The following is a 16,706-nucleotide window of genomic DNA, read 5'->3' on the forward strand; positions in this document are numbered from 1 at the left end:
CTCTTCATAGGACTTGTGCTCAAGTCCCTTCACCAGCCTTGTTGCTCTTCTCTGGACCTGCTCCAGCACCTCGACATCCTTCTTGAACTGAGGAGCCCAGAACTGGACACAGTACTCAAGGTATGGCCCCGCCAGTGCTGAGTACGGAGGAAGAATCACTTCCCTGGTCCTGTTGGCCACACTATTCCTGGCACAGACCAGGATGCCATTGGCCTTCTTGGTCAGCTGGGCACACTGCTGGCTCATGTTCAGCTTCCTGTCAATCCAAACTCCCAGGTTCCTTTCTGCCTGGCTTCTCTCCAGCCATTCTGTCCCCAGCCTGTAGCGCTTTATGGGTTTGTTGTGGCCAAAGTGCAGGACCCGGCACTTGGCCTCGTTGAACCTCATCCTGCTGGAATCAGACCATCTCTCCAGCTTGTCCAGGTCCCTCTGAAGAGCCCTCCTGCCTTCCAGCAGATTGACACCCGCCCCCAACTTGGTGTCGTCTGCAAATTTGCTAATGGTACACTCGATCCCCTCATCCAGATCATCAATAAAGATATTAAACAGAGTTGGGCCCAACACTGATCCCTGGGGGACACCACTAGTGACCAGCCACCAACTGGATGCAGCCCCATTCACCACCACTCTCTGGGCCTGGCCCTTCAGCCAGTTCCTGATCCAGCACAGGGTGCCTCTGTCCAAGCCATGGGCTGCCAGCTTTTTCAGGAGTATGTTATGGGAGACGGTGTCAAAGGCTTTGCTGAAGTCCAGATAGACACATCCACAGCCTTCCCCTCACCCACCAGGCGGGTCACCAGATCATAAAAGGAGATCGGGTTGGTCAGAGAGGACCCGCCCTTCCTAAACCTGTGCTGTCTGGTTCTGATCCATTGTCCATCCTGTAGGTGTTGTGTGATTGCACTTAGGATGATCTGCTCCATAACCTTGCCAGGTAGTTTCCTGGGTCCTCCTTGCAGCCCTTTTTGTGGATTGGCGTGACATTCACCAACAGTTGTTATTATGTTGTTATCTCACATCAATGCTATTACACTTAATTTTTTTCTGGTTTTAGCCTTATGAAAATTTGGGGAATATATTTACTTTTCTCTTTTCCATAGCACTGCCTTACTGACACTAAACTCTCAAATTCTGAGAGAAAAAGTGTTCTAGTTGAAACCATTATGAGGATCTACACAAGGATATTTGGATTAGAAATTCTAAGTAATCCTTTCTGATTAATGTTGATAATGTGTTTAATATTTTACTTATTGTGCTTATGTTTTTAAGTTGTTACCAATTTAGTAGCACTTTCCTCAACTCTGACAAATGGAATATCAAGATACCTTATGCTAAAACACTGAAGAAATAGATTTCACAACCCATATATTGTCCTGCACAATGTAAATGTATAAAGTATATTTTGTACCATTTTCACAAACTACAGAAATATGTATACATCTCCAGTTTCCCAACATGATTTTAGAATCAGAATGGACATTCTCTGCCTCTTTAAAGTCAGTAAGAAACAAAACATCAGGAAAACCATTCTTTTCCCAAGGGAAGGCTCTGCCTGAAAATCTCCTTGTAGAAATTTGATTGTCTAGCTGGTCACTAAGTTGTGGCTGATCTCATCTTAAATGCAATCATTGTTTCTGCAAAGCATTTAATTAAGTTTAACATCAGTGGTTTCAATAACTCTTGAAAATTCTCTTATTTTTATGATAATTTCTATGAGGTCAATTTTGCATAAGATTTTTTTAAAAAGTATATTTTCTCTTAATTGTCCAAAATATTTCTCCACTGATAGATAGGTGGCTTGACAGTCATGCGATATATTTTACATCAGCTTGTGCAAGCTCCAATTACCTTTAGTCACTTCACCAGGGCTTACCCGGCATGTAGTCATTAACTGACTGATAGATTATTGCAATTCTTGGCCTGGCACATGCATCTCTTGATATGCATGTCTTTGTCTTGCCAACAGATTACAGCCTAACACATAAAAGAGAAGTATAAGAAAACCAAAGCATTTTAGGATTTGATATATATTTTTATAGAATACAGTGATAAGCTTATTATTTGTGGGATTGCATCTTTTTTTCCTTTTATCTGTGTTTACAGAGCAACAGATTTAGCAACCATACCAATCTCTTGTCAACAAAATCTAAAAAAGTATATACAGTATAACTGACTACCACATAGCAGCTTTAAAGAATGAATCTGAGAAGTGCAGCAAACAGTTGGTCAAGAGGCTCAGCTGTTAAGGCATAAACTAGATGAATGCCAGGGAACCAAGTGTTAAACATGGATAGTTTCTGTCTCCTTAATCTTAGTTGTTTTTTAAAACTTGAACAAAACTTTGTTCATTCAAATGAACAAAGGTGCTAGTTTACTATTTGGACAACTTGTAAATATCTGTGCTTCAAATTATATCTTTATTTAAATCTCATACATATCAGATTCTAGCTTGTTCACATACCAGTGTGACACATTACATACTCAGATAAACTTCTTCAACTTCCAACACCAGGCTGCTCTGCTGTTTCAATGGGCTATGGGTAGGAGGACAATTTTGCTTATTGTTAGTCACACGACACGATGATTAAAATGAATGTATTATAAATTAACATATCTCTTCCCAATACTCAATTTTATAATTAGAAAAATATAATGGCTACATATGTTATAATTTTCAAAGCCCACTGTCTAAATTTAGGTAAATCAGTCTGCACGTGGATATTTATATAAAGACAGTGAATTTAAACTTGTGCTGGTTATAGGCAATTTCTAATGCTGATCAGCCTTCTTAGGGAGAAACGTCTAGTGCCTAAAAATGTTTTAATATATCTAGCTTTAGACAGCTGAATGGAAGCTTCCAGTATAAAGACATTTTTCAGCCACACTGTAATACATGAAACCACTATTCTTTTAGTGCAACTTGTAAGCACAGTGAACTGGAGGTGAAGTATCACTAACCCTATCAAGTAGCATATAAGATCATAATTAGAAATTTCAGATGCTATTTCTAGCTTCTCCGAGTTAGACTACAATGTATTTATAACAGTTTTCATCATCATTACTCCTTAAGTAACCTGAAAAGCCATATACTGTATCATTTAAAGACACAAACATAAAATACAATGTTGCATGCAGATCAGTGTTTACCTCTACTTCCCACATTTTTACATACAGACTATTTATATAGTCCTATTTGTATATATTTAAAATTACTCCAAAGCAAACCCACATTTTTATATCATGAAGTTTAAATATTTTTTCAAAAACCAATATAGATGCTCTAAGGAATAATATGGAAAATAGTAAAATCAAAAGGTACTGAATTACAATTTTCAGGAAAAAATTGAATAATTAATCAAATCAAGGTTTTGAAGGGATGTATAATAAAATATGGAAAAACATAGAAAATCAAAGAACTCATTTCAAGAAAAGTATAAGAATCCTGAATTTGTAGAACCTGTCCCATGAGAAATTATTACTTAATATGACCCAAAGCCTATCTGTTCAAAAGAATCAAATGAAAGAAGAGATGTATTTAGTAATATTTTTTAAAACAAAAAAAAAGGCACATATTTTTTCTCTGAATTTTGAAATCTTGCAAAATTACTCCCCAAAGTACAATAATTACGTTTAGCAGAAAATATAAAACAGACCTTATAATGAACAGGCCAATATGCAGAGTCTTAGGTATATTTAATAGCAGGTAAAGTTGTTTTTCTCCTTTGCTATCTAAGTAGGCTTAAAGTTCCTCCAGCTATTCACTAAAGATTGCTTGGTCCTCAGTAAGCATCGAGAAGACTGTGGCCTGTGCGTTACATCTGTCCTCTGTGACTATGCATGTCATACCCCACTCATCTATATTTGGTAACTGAACTCATGTTTCAGCAGACTGCCTCTATCTGGAATTCCAGCAGAAGCAATGTTAAGCCTGGAAGTGGCACAAAGATCTGTGCACTTACTACTCATAATTTCAGAGAACTTAGCCATTTTCTTTCTATGTAATTTTATCCTAACTGGTTTTTAATTTTTAATTAAAAAAAATTAGGTATTTTAATGAAAATAAATAAAATAATTATCTTTTTCTACTAAAAATACTTTAAAATTAATAGCTTTCTCGTGTGCCTTAAAATCTTCTAGGAAAGAAAAAAAAAATCATAGAATCATTTAGGTTGAAAAGACTCTTGACATTTTTAGAGTTATCAGTAGAAATAGTACATCTTTTTGTGATGATTGATAGTTATTAATCTGTAACCATGTACTACTCTGTATAAATAAATTAACCTACTTAATTTTCACATCTCAAATTTAAATTCTATCATCAGAAAAGAAGTATCTCCCTCAGAAATGAAACACAAAATCCCTGGAAAACATGTATTCTTTGAAAAGGCCCCACAACTCTGACACATTTATTAACCTTGAAACAATGAAAATGCATTTTTGGTTTCTATATTACTGTGTTGTAATGAAATTACCTAAAAGGATTTTATTTCAGATCATTATGCAGTGATTTCAATGTGTCAAATAAGATCAGAATCGTCATTCTGAAAATTTCAGTCTAAAAACTGAAAAAAAATTAACTGATAAGCACAAAAGTTAATCTGTTTATCTAAGAGCTAATCGTTGTACACCTCATTTTCAAACCATCACCTCACAGAGTAATAAGGGTCCTTTGTCAGGTTTCTACTAAATGCACAAGACTTAGCCATTTCGGAACGGGAGTCAAAAATAGCCTGCATATAAACGGTAACAAGCTGCCTTGGGCTATCCTCAGCATTTTCTACAGGGAGTGGGTAGATGACATCCTGGTTCTTGGAATTATATGTTTAAATTGTCACTTCTGGGAAGAAAATATATCTGCCTGGAGACACCTGTAGAGATCATTTTTAAAGAAATTCAAAGCGATTTAGCTTTTATGGATACCATTACACTGTTGTTTTGTGTAAATCAGGTATGCCCATTACTTTTTGTACAGCATGATAGAAACACTTGCCCAGAAATTGAAAGACCTTGTTCAGTTTATTCCTATTGGCTTCAAGTGCTAATGAAATATTCTTTGTAACTTGAAAACTTATTAGGGCAAGGTTTTATACAGCTCTATTAAGTTGTGAACAAATTTTCCCAACATCATTCTACTAAGATTTGGGGAATGCTTATAACCTTTGACCTGTACTGAATCTTTTGGAAACTTAATTTTTGAACAAGACTTTCAATTTTTATTGCAAAAATAAACTGTATTCTCCTTTACAAAAATGGTAAAGGCAGTAAATCACTACAAACAAATGCCAAAGGGACTAAAACTTTGGAACAATTCACATTTTGAAAGATAAATGTGCAACAATATGCAATGATGTAATATTTTAGCAATTACATGTAAAATTTTAAATTAATAATAACATCAAACAGGATAAGGAATATTATGGCTAATATACCCACTCCATTTTCACTACCGATAGATTTGATGGAGCATAGCTAGACTATTCTCCTGAAATATTAATAATAGTTTCTAATACTAGTCATTCTGAGTCATTCAAAATCTCATGTCACGAATCATAAAGCTATTCTGGTTGTACAAGTTTTCTAATCCATCTGATGAAGATGTTACAGAATTCAAAAGATTTTTATTGTTAATTGGGCTAAACCCAAAATATAATAAGTATGGCTCCTTATCCTAGTAATTCATGTACTCACCTGAGAAAGCTGAACACCTTTGTTATGGTTCCTGTTATTCTATATCTTACTCTAGATAGCAGCAGGATAAAATACAAGGAGACAGGCAATCTTCTTTCCAAGACCTGAAATCAAACACCAGTATGCAAACTTCAAATAGGAATCTGTAAGAACTGCTTCTACTTTAAGCATCAGAGACAGATAAAACGCCCTTTACCAGTTGCCACAGAAACATCCAGCTATTTTGAGTTACTTACAGACATTTTTTTCCACCTCTGAAAGAGCAAAAAAAATAATCTGGTCGCTTGTGCTCAAACAGACTGGGTCAATGTCTTGCTGTATTTTAATGCCATACATAGCTTTGGGGTTTTTTTTGTTTTCCCTTGGTATGCAAAAATGTTTAATTTTGCTTGTAAATATATTGTAAATAGATTTTTTTCATAGCTAGAGCTAATTTATGTTTTTATACAGTGCTTTGGAAGTACCTACCTGTCATGTATGCATGAAAGTGTCAGAGTGAAATAGTCAAGCAGTATCAATGGTACTCAAACACCATTTTCCCAAGTTTCTAGAAGAGGCTCCCTGAGGATTTTCATAGGAGTGTAATGGCAAAACACATACACCTTCATTTTTTGCTAGCAGTTGTACCAGTACTTGGTCTAGAAGAAATACAGCAGTCTTTAAAATGAAACTCTTGAAAGAACAGTAATGATAACTCCCACCTTTCTTTTACAGAATGCATCATCAACAAAGAGATTGAGGGGCTGCAAGTAACAACAGTTCAATAAACTTGAAAATACCACAACTTTCCAGAATTACCACAGTGGAGAGTAGGAAAGGAAACCATAAAACAGGAAGGAAAGCTAATAAGCAACTCACAAAGAACTAAAACCATTTCTTAAACTGGGGAAGAGATAAAGACTTCTGAGAACAAGATCCATGATATCTAAGGTCTTGCTGAAGTCTACCTCAGACTGAGAAACTTGTAAATTCCCTTATCTCAAGACTACTAGAACACTCGTAATACTATTCTCTCTCAAATTGCCATCTTTAATTTTTACCAGCCAGACCGGTAAAAACTGAACACATGGACAAATAGCTTCTTGACTGCTGAGTGCCCTCAACATTCCTTAAAATCTCAAAGGAATTTTATTACGAATTTGTACCCCTGTGGACTGTGGTTAATACACTTTTACATCTGGGGCTGTGGAGTGTGGAGTATTTGCAGGACAATGGACACTTCGTGAACAATCTATACAACCAGCTCTGAGCAGCGGTAGGCCTCACTTGACACAACTTTGGAGGTTATTAAAAGAATAGTTTATAGTTGTAAGCTGTGTGAAACTGCATGTTTATAGTTGTAAGTTGTGTGAAACTGTGTTTATAGTTGTAAGTTATGGGAAAACTGTGTGTATGTGACTGATAAAAAGAAAGCTGGAAAGTCCCCTGGAAAGTCCCTAAGACGGATTGGTAGGAGGGACTTTGGGCAGTGCGAATGATGTCAGGACGCATGGACAAGGCATTGGGACCCATGAACTAAAGGCACGAAACACGTACATGGACTGAGCTATCCAATCACTTTGTTGCAATCATGTACCCGGAAGGAGCTGACTGTATAAAAGCTAAGCCATTTAAATAATAAATTGAACATCATTTGATCATATTGATCGTCTGTGCATTGTTTCTGAACTCCTGCCGCTGCAGTGGAGCACACTGTACTCTCACAAGATTCAGCACAAAGGTGAAGAAACATAGAGCAAAGCTATTTGATCCTTGTCAATAAACGTTGTGCCCAGAGCACAGATGTCCCTACCCAAGTTTCCTCAGTGTGGGCAGTGGCCTGGTCTGGGTGGTGCTGGCAGCCATCCATCTGAGCCTGCTTTTTGCCAGGCTTGGTATTCATCAGACTCCCTCCAGGGTCATGTCACCATTACACACACTAGTTTCTAGTGAGACTTTTCACTCATAGACCCACTCCTGCTTGGCAGCCCAACTTGAGGCACTGAGGGAGAACGACAGAGTGGGGTCAGTGGCTGGACAAGTGAGATGGGCACTGGCTGCCGGCTGAATGGCAACAGTGCTGGAGGTGAAAAGGTCCTGGTCAGGCCTGGTAGGAGCAGCTGCCACAGGAGGGAAAGGGAGCCCAACAACCCCTCTGGGTGAGGGGGAAGGCGCTACAGGGAGAGGGCAGGGAATGACCCCTGGAGCCTGAAGCCCTGTGTGGCCGCAGTGGCCAGGAGGGTGCTGTGGCACAGCAGATGCACAGGGGACAAGCTCAGCTGCAAAGACGCGTTGCTGTGGAGTGTGCTGTGGAACTGTGGTAGGGCTCCGCATGTACGTCAGCCCCTGAACTGTGGCACATTTCTCATTGAAACTCTTCCTCAGAACAGAGAATGTGCAGAGACAATCTCATTTACGGTACTGATATTTTTGTAATGAAAGTCCTTAAAAGCTCTCATAGGCTTGGCTCACATCTGTGGGATGGCCTAGAGAACGCCTTTTCACAGTCCGATTCCATTAAAATATTTAAGACCTCATATAATGGTTTTAAAGGACAAGAAATGAGGTGTCAACAAACTATGAATTGACAGTCTTCTGAGGTTTAAGTAGAAAGGCCACATTTTAGCGTTTGGAAATATACAAATAAGAATTTAAGCAAGCCTGTATTACAGCTGATGTTCTTGAAGTACAAAAACTAAAGAAATCAATTTCATGTTGCAGTAAGAAGCAAGGGGGAAAGGAGTGAAAGTTACAGAAGGCAGGACCAATGCAAACTCACAGGGGTAGAGAAAGCAAGGATAAAATTTGGCAGTTTAGTACATGGCAATATAATTAAGATTGTTTAGTCTAGCATGTAAAGATTCAGATTATATGATTAATTTTAGAAATCTAAGTACCCTTTTTAATGTATCAGCTCAGTGTAATCTTACATAATTTTCTAAGGAAAGAAGTGAAATAAATTATAAGTGAAACACTCTACTGGAAAATCTGTGTCAAGAAAGTAACATCGTAGCTTAACCAGACTGTTTGAAGAAAGAAAAGCAAACCATTAACGTTAAATAATTACTTTAAGTGTCCCAACTGTGCAAAGCAGAATTTAATCTAGTTTTTAAAATTATGAGTTTTCATTTAAGAAGTCCCTATTCAAGACCTTAGCTGCAATTTTCTCTAATTTCATTTAACTGAAGTATCTCAACTGTTACTCTTCTCTAAGTTGTTTTGTCCTGTATTCTGTACTTTAGTCATATTCATATGGCTTTACCATTTCTTTGATTTTGTAAAGTAATTACATTTGTTATCACTACTTGTACCATATATGAAAAGTTAGTAATCCCTCTATGCCCTGTGTAGTATGGAACTGCTTAATTTAAAGTATGTACTTCAATCCTATTCACATCAGCTATTACCTGTATACCTCTCTGAAAAATATATTTCAAAGATCTGATTTTTTCTTTTATATAAAGAATACTTGTACTTATGCCTATGATAAAACACCCATAGTTGTGTAGTGAGAAAAATACTTTATAGCATCATGTGCCATCTTTCTATTTTGTGTGTACTAAGATTTAGACTTTCCTCTTCATAACAAAAAGGATCTCTATTAGATCAATTTTAGCTGCAAGTCCATAGTGCATATTTTACATGTTTATGTTCACAGCCAGCCATGTACTCGGATTCCTTCTTAGCATGTGAAATGTGTTTGATCTGAGCAGGCACAGACAGTGTTGAAGTTCAATACTAGATAAAAGCCCTTTTCTTTACAAGGGGATTAACTTTGAAAAAAGGAATGTCTCTCTCAACAAATGGGGAGATGCTGATCTCTAGGAAAACAAATATTTACTTTTCTTTCTGCTTTTATCATAATACATTACTTTACCTTTTTAACAGCTACTGCACAGTGTCTTTTGATTATGCCAAATGTGTTCTTGTAGCCTGTAGAAAGACTCAGCCTGCCACCTAAAAACATGTCTGACGCAAGACAGGGGTAGACAGCTGTGTATTACTGCCAGAAGTCACAGTGCTAACAAAGACAAATGTCCAAGAAGGTGACATCCATACTTCTGGAAAGAGGAATGAATGCTGAAGGAGGAACACTGAACAGCTGATTACTTCCACTGTTAACTTCAGTAGAACTAAATTAAAAAAAAAAAAGTTAAAACACAGCTGGCTATTTAGAATGAACTGCTGAGAGATTTGTCAGTCACTAGCTCCTATTAAGGAGACACTTAGCTTGGGGGTATTTTTGGAAAGAGTTTCCATGGAGTTGGAGAGACTTCAGCCCTTTTGCTTTTTTCTGATTGGCCAACAGACAGGTGCTGAAAAAGGTGGTGGCAGAAATATTCCAGGCATGGTGAATATCACACGGGCAAGCAACAGCAACTTACTTTTTGTTTTATAATAGGCTGTATCATGTAAAAATATAATGGATTTTTCCCTTTCTCTGCTTCTGATGTGAAATGAAAAGATCTCAGACCAAGCACTGGTTAATGTCTGCTAAAATTACAACCTCTTGTGTTTACAGTTTGGGAGTGGTGTATTGTTCCATAGCATATGTTTAATGCCTTAAAACTGAACACATGTATTTTTTAGTCCAGGATATAATGTTCTACATACCTCTTATTTACAAATACATGGGTTATGTTTAAAGACTCTATGTCCTTCAAACATAAATGTACTATTCCATTATAAATGAACCATTTACTTTCAGAGGTATGCCAAATAGCAAACTGTTTTTCAAAATAGATACTTTCAGGAATGACAGAAAGTAGGTCTCAGAACTTGTAAAAGAGCAAGCCCTTTTAGCGGCCTTAGATGACAGCACTGAGAATGCTTGTATTTTTTAATTTTGGAGTCAATTTATAGAGCTTGGACTTCCAAAATAAATCCACTGGTCCTGTCAAAAGCAAAAGTTAGAATTTTGACAGAGTAGTGATTTTGTAATTAAAAGTACATCTCTCTCTTTAGACATTACAGCTTCAGAGCCAATGACTAAGCATTGTGTGGGTACAGTCCTGATACTTTAGCACTGATGGACTGGAAAAATTGACATCCAAAATTTTTTAAGTTAAACAATCTGTTAAACACGATCTCCATTTAGACAGGATCAAGCTTTTTTCCTTTTCCTAGAGTGATCATTTCTGGGGGAAAAAAATATTGCAGAGGTAAATTTAGTACATTTAGAAGGCAGAGATGAAAAACTGTCTAAAAATATATTCCAGACATAACACGATAGGTTCTACTCACCATCAAACATCAAAAATGCATGATAAGATGGGCTCACCTCCTTTCTGTACTGTTTGATACCTTGGTTAGAACCAAAATAGAGGCAAAGTGTGCAGTTTTTGGTGGTTATGTTGTTCCATGCTTTAAATTCTACAGCATCAGATGTGCACCTTGTATTGGATACTCCGTATCAAAGGAGGAACAATTAGTTCTAAATTAATGTATTTCATAGTTGTTCAATGAGATGTCCTTTGAGTTTCAGTGATACTTTATATAGCAATTTTCTAGTCCTTATACGAGCCTGGTGGTATTAGTCTAGAGAAGGCAGTCAGATTGATTGATCAGTGAACTAATAAATTCTCTTGAAAAGATGAAATGTCACAGATAATCATGCAAAATATTCAACCTCTCAGAGGAAGAATGCAGGCCTAGGAGGAAGCAGCCTTTAGAGACAAGACAATGATGATGTAAGTATGCATTTGAGAGTTAAAAGCGTGAGACAGCAGAGAGAGACAGTGAAATAATGATTCATCTAAGTGGATTACTGGAAACACCACTTTCAGACTATTTGGAATACAATTTCTGGCTTTGCCATGAAAACTCAACTAAATCCAAAGGACCCATCAGATGAAAGACAGGAAGTTTTAGTAACACTATCACAAAAGGTTCTAAGATGCCATATGAGCAATCTAATATATATTATTTGCTAATACATATTATAAGTTTGGGCAAGGGTAAAACCTGGCTATAACCCACAGAATTTAGGTAATAAATCTGTTACTGAAAAACTTTTTGCAACAGCATTAACTGTACTGTTGCATATGTGGTACAGACAGAAATTGAGGCATATCTGATGTGCAAGATTAGGATTCAACAGAACCAATCAATCTAGATTTTTCTTTACATAGCGAGTGAGAAGGAAGGTGGTCTAAACAAACCAAACCAAACAACAAGCTGCTTAATTCACTTTGCTGCCACTATCAGATTCTGAAGTAATCCAAACAGTCTGCAGAGTTAGAAAGCTTATGTTGATACAAACAATTTTAGAGGAGAAGTTAGGTATTTTTTTTATGGAATTGGGATAATAATTAATATATAATTAATGCATTACATGTATAATTATTATTATATATGTATAACATATTTTTTAAACACTACCTACACATATGCAATTAAAATATATAAATGCACAATACTGAGGAATTCTTAAACATAAAACTTTTATTATTTTTATATAATTATAATTACGTATATTTTTGTATTTCATACGTGTATGTATGAGAATATATTACACAGTTTCGTGATCAGTTGATCTATAATTTCTATGTACACAAGCTATTAGAGCATTGATTTCTGTATTTTTCATAACGTTATCTTGGAGTATGCATTTTAAATCCTAAATTTAAACATCTTGTGAGCGAAAATTTAAAACCTCGCCTTGGGACATGCTGTCTGCAAGTTTTTAGACACAGAGTCAATGACCTCAAAAGCCCATAGAAGTTACCACCTCTCCTTTGCAGACATTTAGGTCTGTTTGGCTAAGAACTCTCTTCTTACTTTTGTAGTGCAAATTGAGTGTATGATGTAATATTCCAGCAAGCAGTGAAGCCTAGAGGGTTTCCTGAATAGGCAATTTTAATGTTCTTCATTTTTCTGGACAGTTGTACTGGTATGAGCGGAAGTGAGCTTGCAGTTTTTGGAATTGCACATAAGGGATGTTAGAGATTACGCTTAGGTTGTTGGAGTCCATTGACTTCAAATCCTGATGAAGTAAATTAGTAAACATAATTGACCAAAATTTTAACAATAGTTAGCTTTCATCTTTCAAAGTTCCATTGACTTAATTTATACAGTTATTTAACTAATAAAGCTTATAAGAATTTTTTTCTTTAAAAATATCTAAAAGATGTAATATGTGGAGATAAAACACCCCTTCCAATAATCATATGTAAACTGAAAGGTGACAGTTGTTGCCTCTACAGTGTGTTTTCAAAATGGAAATGATAATGACAATCTCACAGCTAAAAGCTGTGAAGATAATTATGATCTTTTGTGGATCAAAGCAAAAATAAAAGTGTAGAAAATTTTCTAATACATTTTCTTGGAGAAAGAAAATAGATCGGTTATTGACAGTCAATGAGTTTTGAAAAAAAATTTCAGAAATCTAGGTAGGAAGCTAATTCTCTTTTGTTTTTATTAAACTATTATATGGTTTGAGGAAGGTGTTTTAATTTTTTTTAAATGTTTATTATAGGACTTTTATTCTAAATATTTCCCTATTATTAGAGCAGACATAATTGTTTTTATATTTCACCAGCATTCTGCATGGATAGGTAACTTTATGACTCAGGAACTGTTGTTTTTAACAAAATACTTTAAATTTTGGTCAGTTGTAAGTCAAGTATGAGCCGATGCTTTTCACATACACACTTCAGTCCTTTCAGAAATCTTTCAAGTTCCCAAACATAATAGCTCTGAAGGCAAACTGCTCACTTGTACAGACTGCACATCTGCCTCACTGCTAAGGTCTCATAGAGGCTGCTTATGGTTTACATGGCATAGTCTTTCATTTTGTCATTATCTGATTTCTGAATGTTTGATTTTGTAGCCTTAATATTATTCTTGTATCTTGCATCATGGAATACAGGGGTACTTGAACATGATTGCATAATCCCTCTGATAGTTTACTAAGACTTCCTGAAATTTCACTTCTAGAATTGCACTAGTGTTTCATCATACTGTATAGGTATGTAAGTTTACTTCGGTTCTTAGGTTCTGCCTAGTACACTGGCATCTGAGTGATTGTTATTTAATACAGGCAGACACACATTTCCTCAGAAATACGGTTCAAAATGTTAACAAGACTTCATGGTAAGTCTCTTCAATCTGCTGGTTGTTTAGTGGTGCATAGTGATAACCAGGGATCAGTATTAGTTCTTTATTGAGCTTGCAGCCCTCACATCTTTTCTGAGCATTTCTTATGGGAACAGAGGCCTAAAATCAGGGTCATTCACTCTACTTATATGGGTAGAACAATTATTTTGCTTCTTGGCTAATACACAGAAAATGAGACAGGGCAGAAGAATGGCAAATGCATATGAGGGAATCAGTGTTCTAGGTATTTTTATTATTCAGTTTAATTAGCAAATGAATGATGAATAATATTACTTTAAAATGGTTGTTTGTTCTAAATATCACTATATTTTTATAGTAGCTGATACAAAGTAAAAATTTGTTCAAAAAATTTTGAATCATACAATAGAAGAAAAAGGTTTTAGACTGAATATGTGAGTTAATCACTTGAATATCACTGCTGCTTTGTGTGGTTTCTTTATTAACCCATACCCATAGGTATGGTAGACTACATATGTGTCCTTTACTCAGAACAAATACCAAAGAATTCTCAAAGCCTTAATATCATTTTACCTTTGGACATGTATTCTTCACACTGGATGGATATGTTTCATTATCGATGGATTACTACTGGTGGTATATGCACTGATTATGATTTTATTTTGCAGATATTTTATATGAGAGAAATTGGAGAATGTAAATCAGATTTATAAAGCAATGAACATGGAATTTATGGAAGACACTTAGCATTTCTTAACTAAAATTTCAAAAATACTTTATATGTAATTTGATTGATCAAAAGCAAGAAAAATCTTTGAAAAACACAGAGAAGGACAAAAGATGAACAGGAAAAAAGCAAAAACAATGGAAAAACCTTTGCATAGACAACCAAATTAAATACAATTTTAGGTCTGGAATAAATAAGGTAAAAGTTTTCCTGGAAACATGTCAGAGTAATTCTTTGAAATGTAGTGTAGAAATGTCTGGTTTGAATGTCTGTTTTCAACTATGGAAAGAACAATCCCTAGCTAAAGTTAAGTGTATATTTTTGTGGTTTCTTTGGATGGGATGGCAGGAATTAACTCTATGATGACTGGGGAGGAACATGCTAATAAACTTTGCCTACTGTAATGGCATATTATTTTCATACTAAAAGAAGAGTTTTGTGTGCAGCTCAGATCACATAAAGGAAATTAGTTTGTAAGAGAGGCACATTCTGTATTTGAGGAGTTTTCTAGGCACTACAGCAATTCATCAGCTTGGCATCATCTGAGATTTGTAAGTAGTTGTTTTTCATAATAGGTATATTGCAGATTATGTTGGGCCAGATGAGTAACAGAAGAGGAAAAAATGCTTTAAACATGCTAAGATACACCATGGAGCCATATTGCACTTTTTGACAGTGTATTTATTATGTTAACCGTGCATATCTTAGTTCAGTTCTGTTTTCACTACATTCAGCTGGCTAAGCTGGACAAGGTGGAGAGATGGTCTGATTCCAACGGGATGAGGTTCAACAAGGCCAAGTGCCAGGTCCTGCACTTTGGCCACAACAACCCCCTGCAGTGCTACAGGCTGGGGACAGAGTGGCTGGAGAGAAGCCAGGCAGAAAGGAACCTGGGAGTTTGGATTGACAGGAAGCTGAACATGAGCCAGCAGTGTGCCCAGGTGGCCAAGAAGGCCAATGGCATCCTGGTCTGTGTCAGGAATAGTGTGTCCAGCAGGACCAAGGAAGTCATTCTTCCCCTGTACTCGACACAAGTTAGGCCACACCTTGAGTACTGTGTCCAGTTCTGGGCTCCTCAGTTCAGGAAGGACACTGAGATACTGGAAGATGTCCAAAGAAAGCCAACCAGGCTGGTGAAGGAACTGGAGCACAGGCCTATGAGGAATGATTGAGGGAGCTGAGGTTGTTTAGTCTGGAGAAGAGGAGGCTCAGGGGACACCTCATCACTCTCTACAACTCCCTGAAAGGAGGTTGTAGCCAGGTGGGGGTTGGTCTCTTCTCCCAGGCAATCAGCAGTAGGACAAGAGAGCAACGGTCTTAAACTGTGCCAGGGGAGGTTTAGGTTGGATATTAGGAAGAAATTCTTTACTGAGAGATGATCAGACACTGGAATGGGCTCCCCAGGGAGGTGGTGGATTCACCACCCCTGGACGTTTTTAAGATGAGGCTATGTGGCACTTAGTGCCATGGTCTAGTAATCACAGCAGTGTTGGATCAGAAGTTGGACTTGATGATCTTGGAGGTCTTTTTCAACCTGGTTGATTCTATGATTCCCTCCCCCCCTTCTCAAATTTATTTTAATAGGCAAATTCTGTTTAAAAGTTCCTTCTGGAAAAAGTCAGTGGAAACTACAAATAAGCCAATTAGAAAGTAAGCAAACCTATATTGCTGCCAATTATATGGGTTTATTATTTTTCTAATATGCATGTGTGTGTAGTCATTTGTTCATATGTGTATGTTTGGGTGCATAAGTGTATGGATGTAATACAGGAGGAAGGAAATTGCTTGCAGAAAGGCTCTTGATAATGAACTCCATATGAGACAGTGCCCCATAACTTATATCTCTAAATTCTGGGCTGGAATTCGCATGTTCCGGCTGGCACTTCAATAAAATAGTTCCAGTAATTGCTAAATCAGTGTACCTATGCATTCCTTCTTGAGACAACTGCAATACTACTGTGAGCATACCTGTTCTACAATGTCAGCACTTGTACTACAGTATTAGTTTTTGCATGTTCTTACTTCTTCAGAAGTTCACAATTTAGAACTTTTTAGTACTGATATAGCCACCATTTTGAAAAATCATATTTTTTTTAAATAGTTGAAATAATATAGCATATCTGACAGTTGGGAGCATCATGGCAAAAATCCATCTGAAATCACCACTGCTTCTTACCTTCTGTTCTCTCATCTGTCCCAGCTGTGTGAGCTACCCCAGTCTCATGCTGGCTCTGGT

The 16,706-nt window shown here is 36.6% G+C and overlaps 1 protein-coding gene across 6 annotated transcripts in view; it reads right to left on the reverse strand.

Moving 5' to 3' along the window:
- PALLD (palladin, cytoskeletal associated protein) overlaps window positions 1–5,807 on the reverse strand; it is a 201,944-nt gene extending 196,137 nt beyond the window's left edge. For 3 of the 6 annotated variants that reach the window (XM_051790148.1, XM_051790145.1, XM_051790143.1), the window contains exon 1: window positions 3,654–3,809. The gene's annotated coding sequence lies outside the window, so the exon portion shown is untranslated. Of the gene's footprint in view, window positions 1–3,653; window positions 3,811–5,688 lie in introns of those variants that run through there. The other 3 variants (XM_051790147.1, XM_051790146.1, XM_051790144.1) reach the window with 2 other exon arrangements.
- Between the last annotated feature and the right edge of the window lie 10,899 nt (window positions 5,808–16,706).

Source organism: Manacus candei, unplaced genomic scaffold (genome assembly GCF_025592945.1).
Source record: "Manacus candei isolate 608988 ecotype Guabito, Panama unplaced genomic scaffold, ASM2559294v1 h1tg000028l, whole genome shotgun sequence".
Taxonomy (NCBI): domain Eukaryota; kingdom Metazoa; phylum Chordata; class Aves; order Passeriformes; family Pipridae; genus Manacus; species Manacus candei.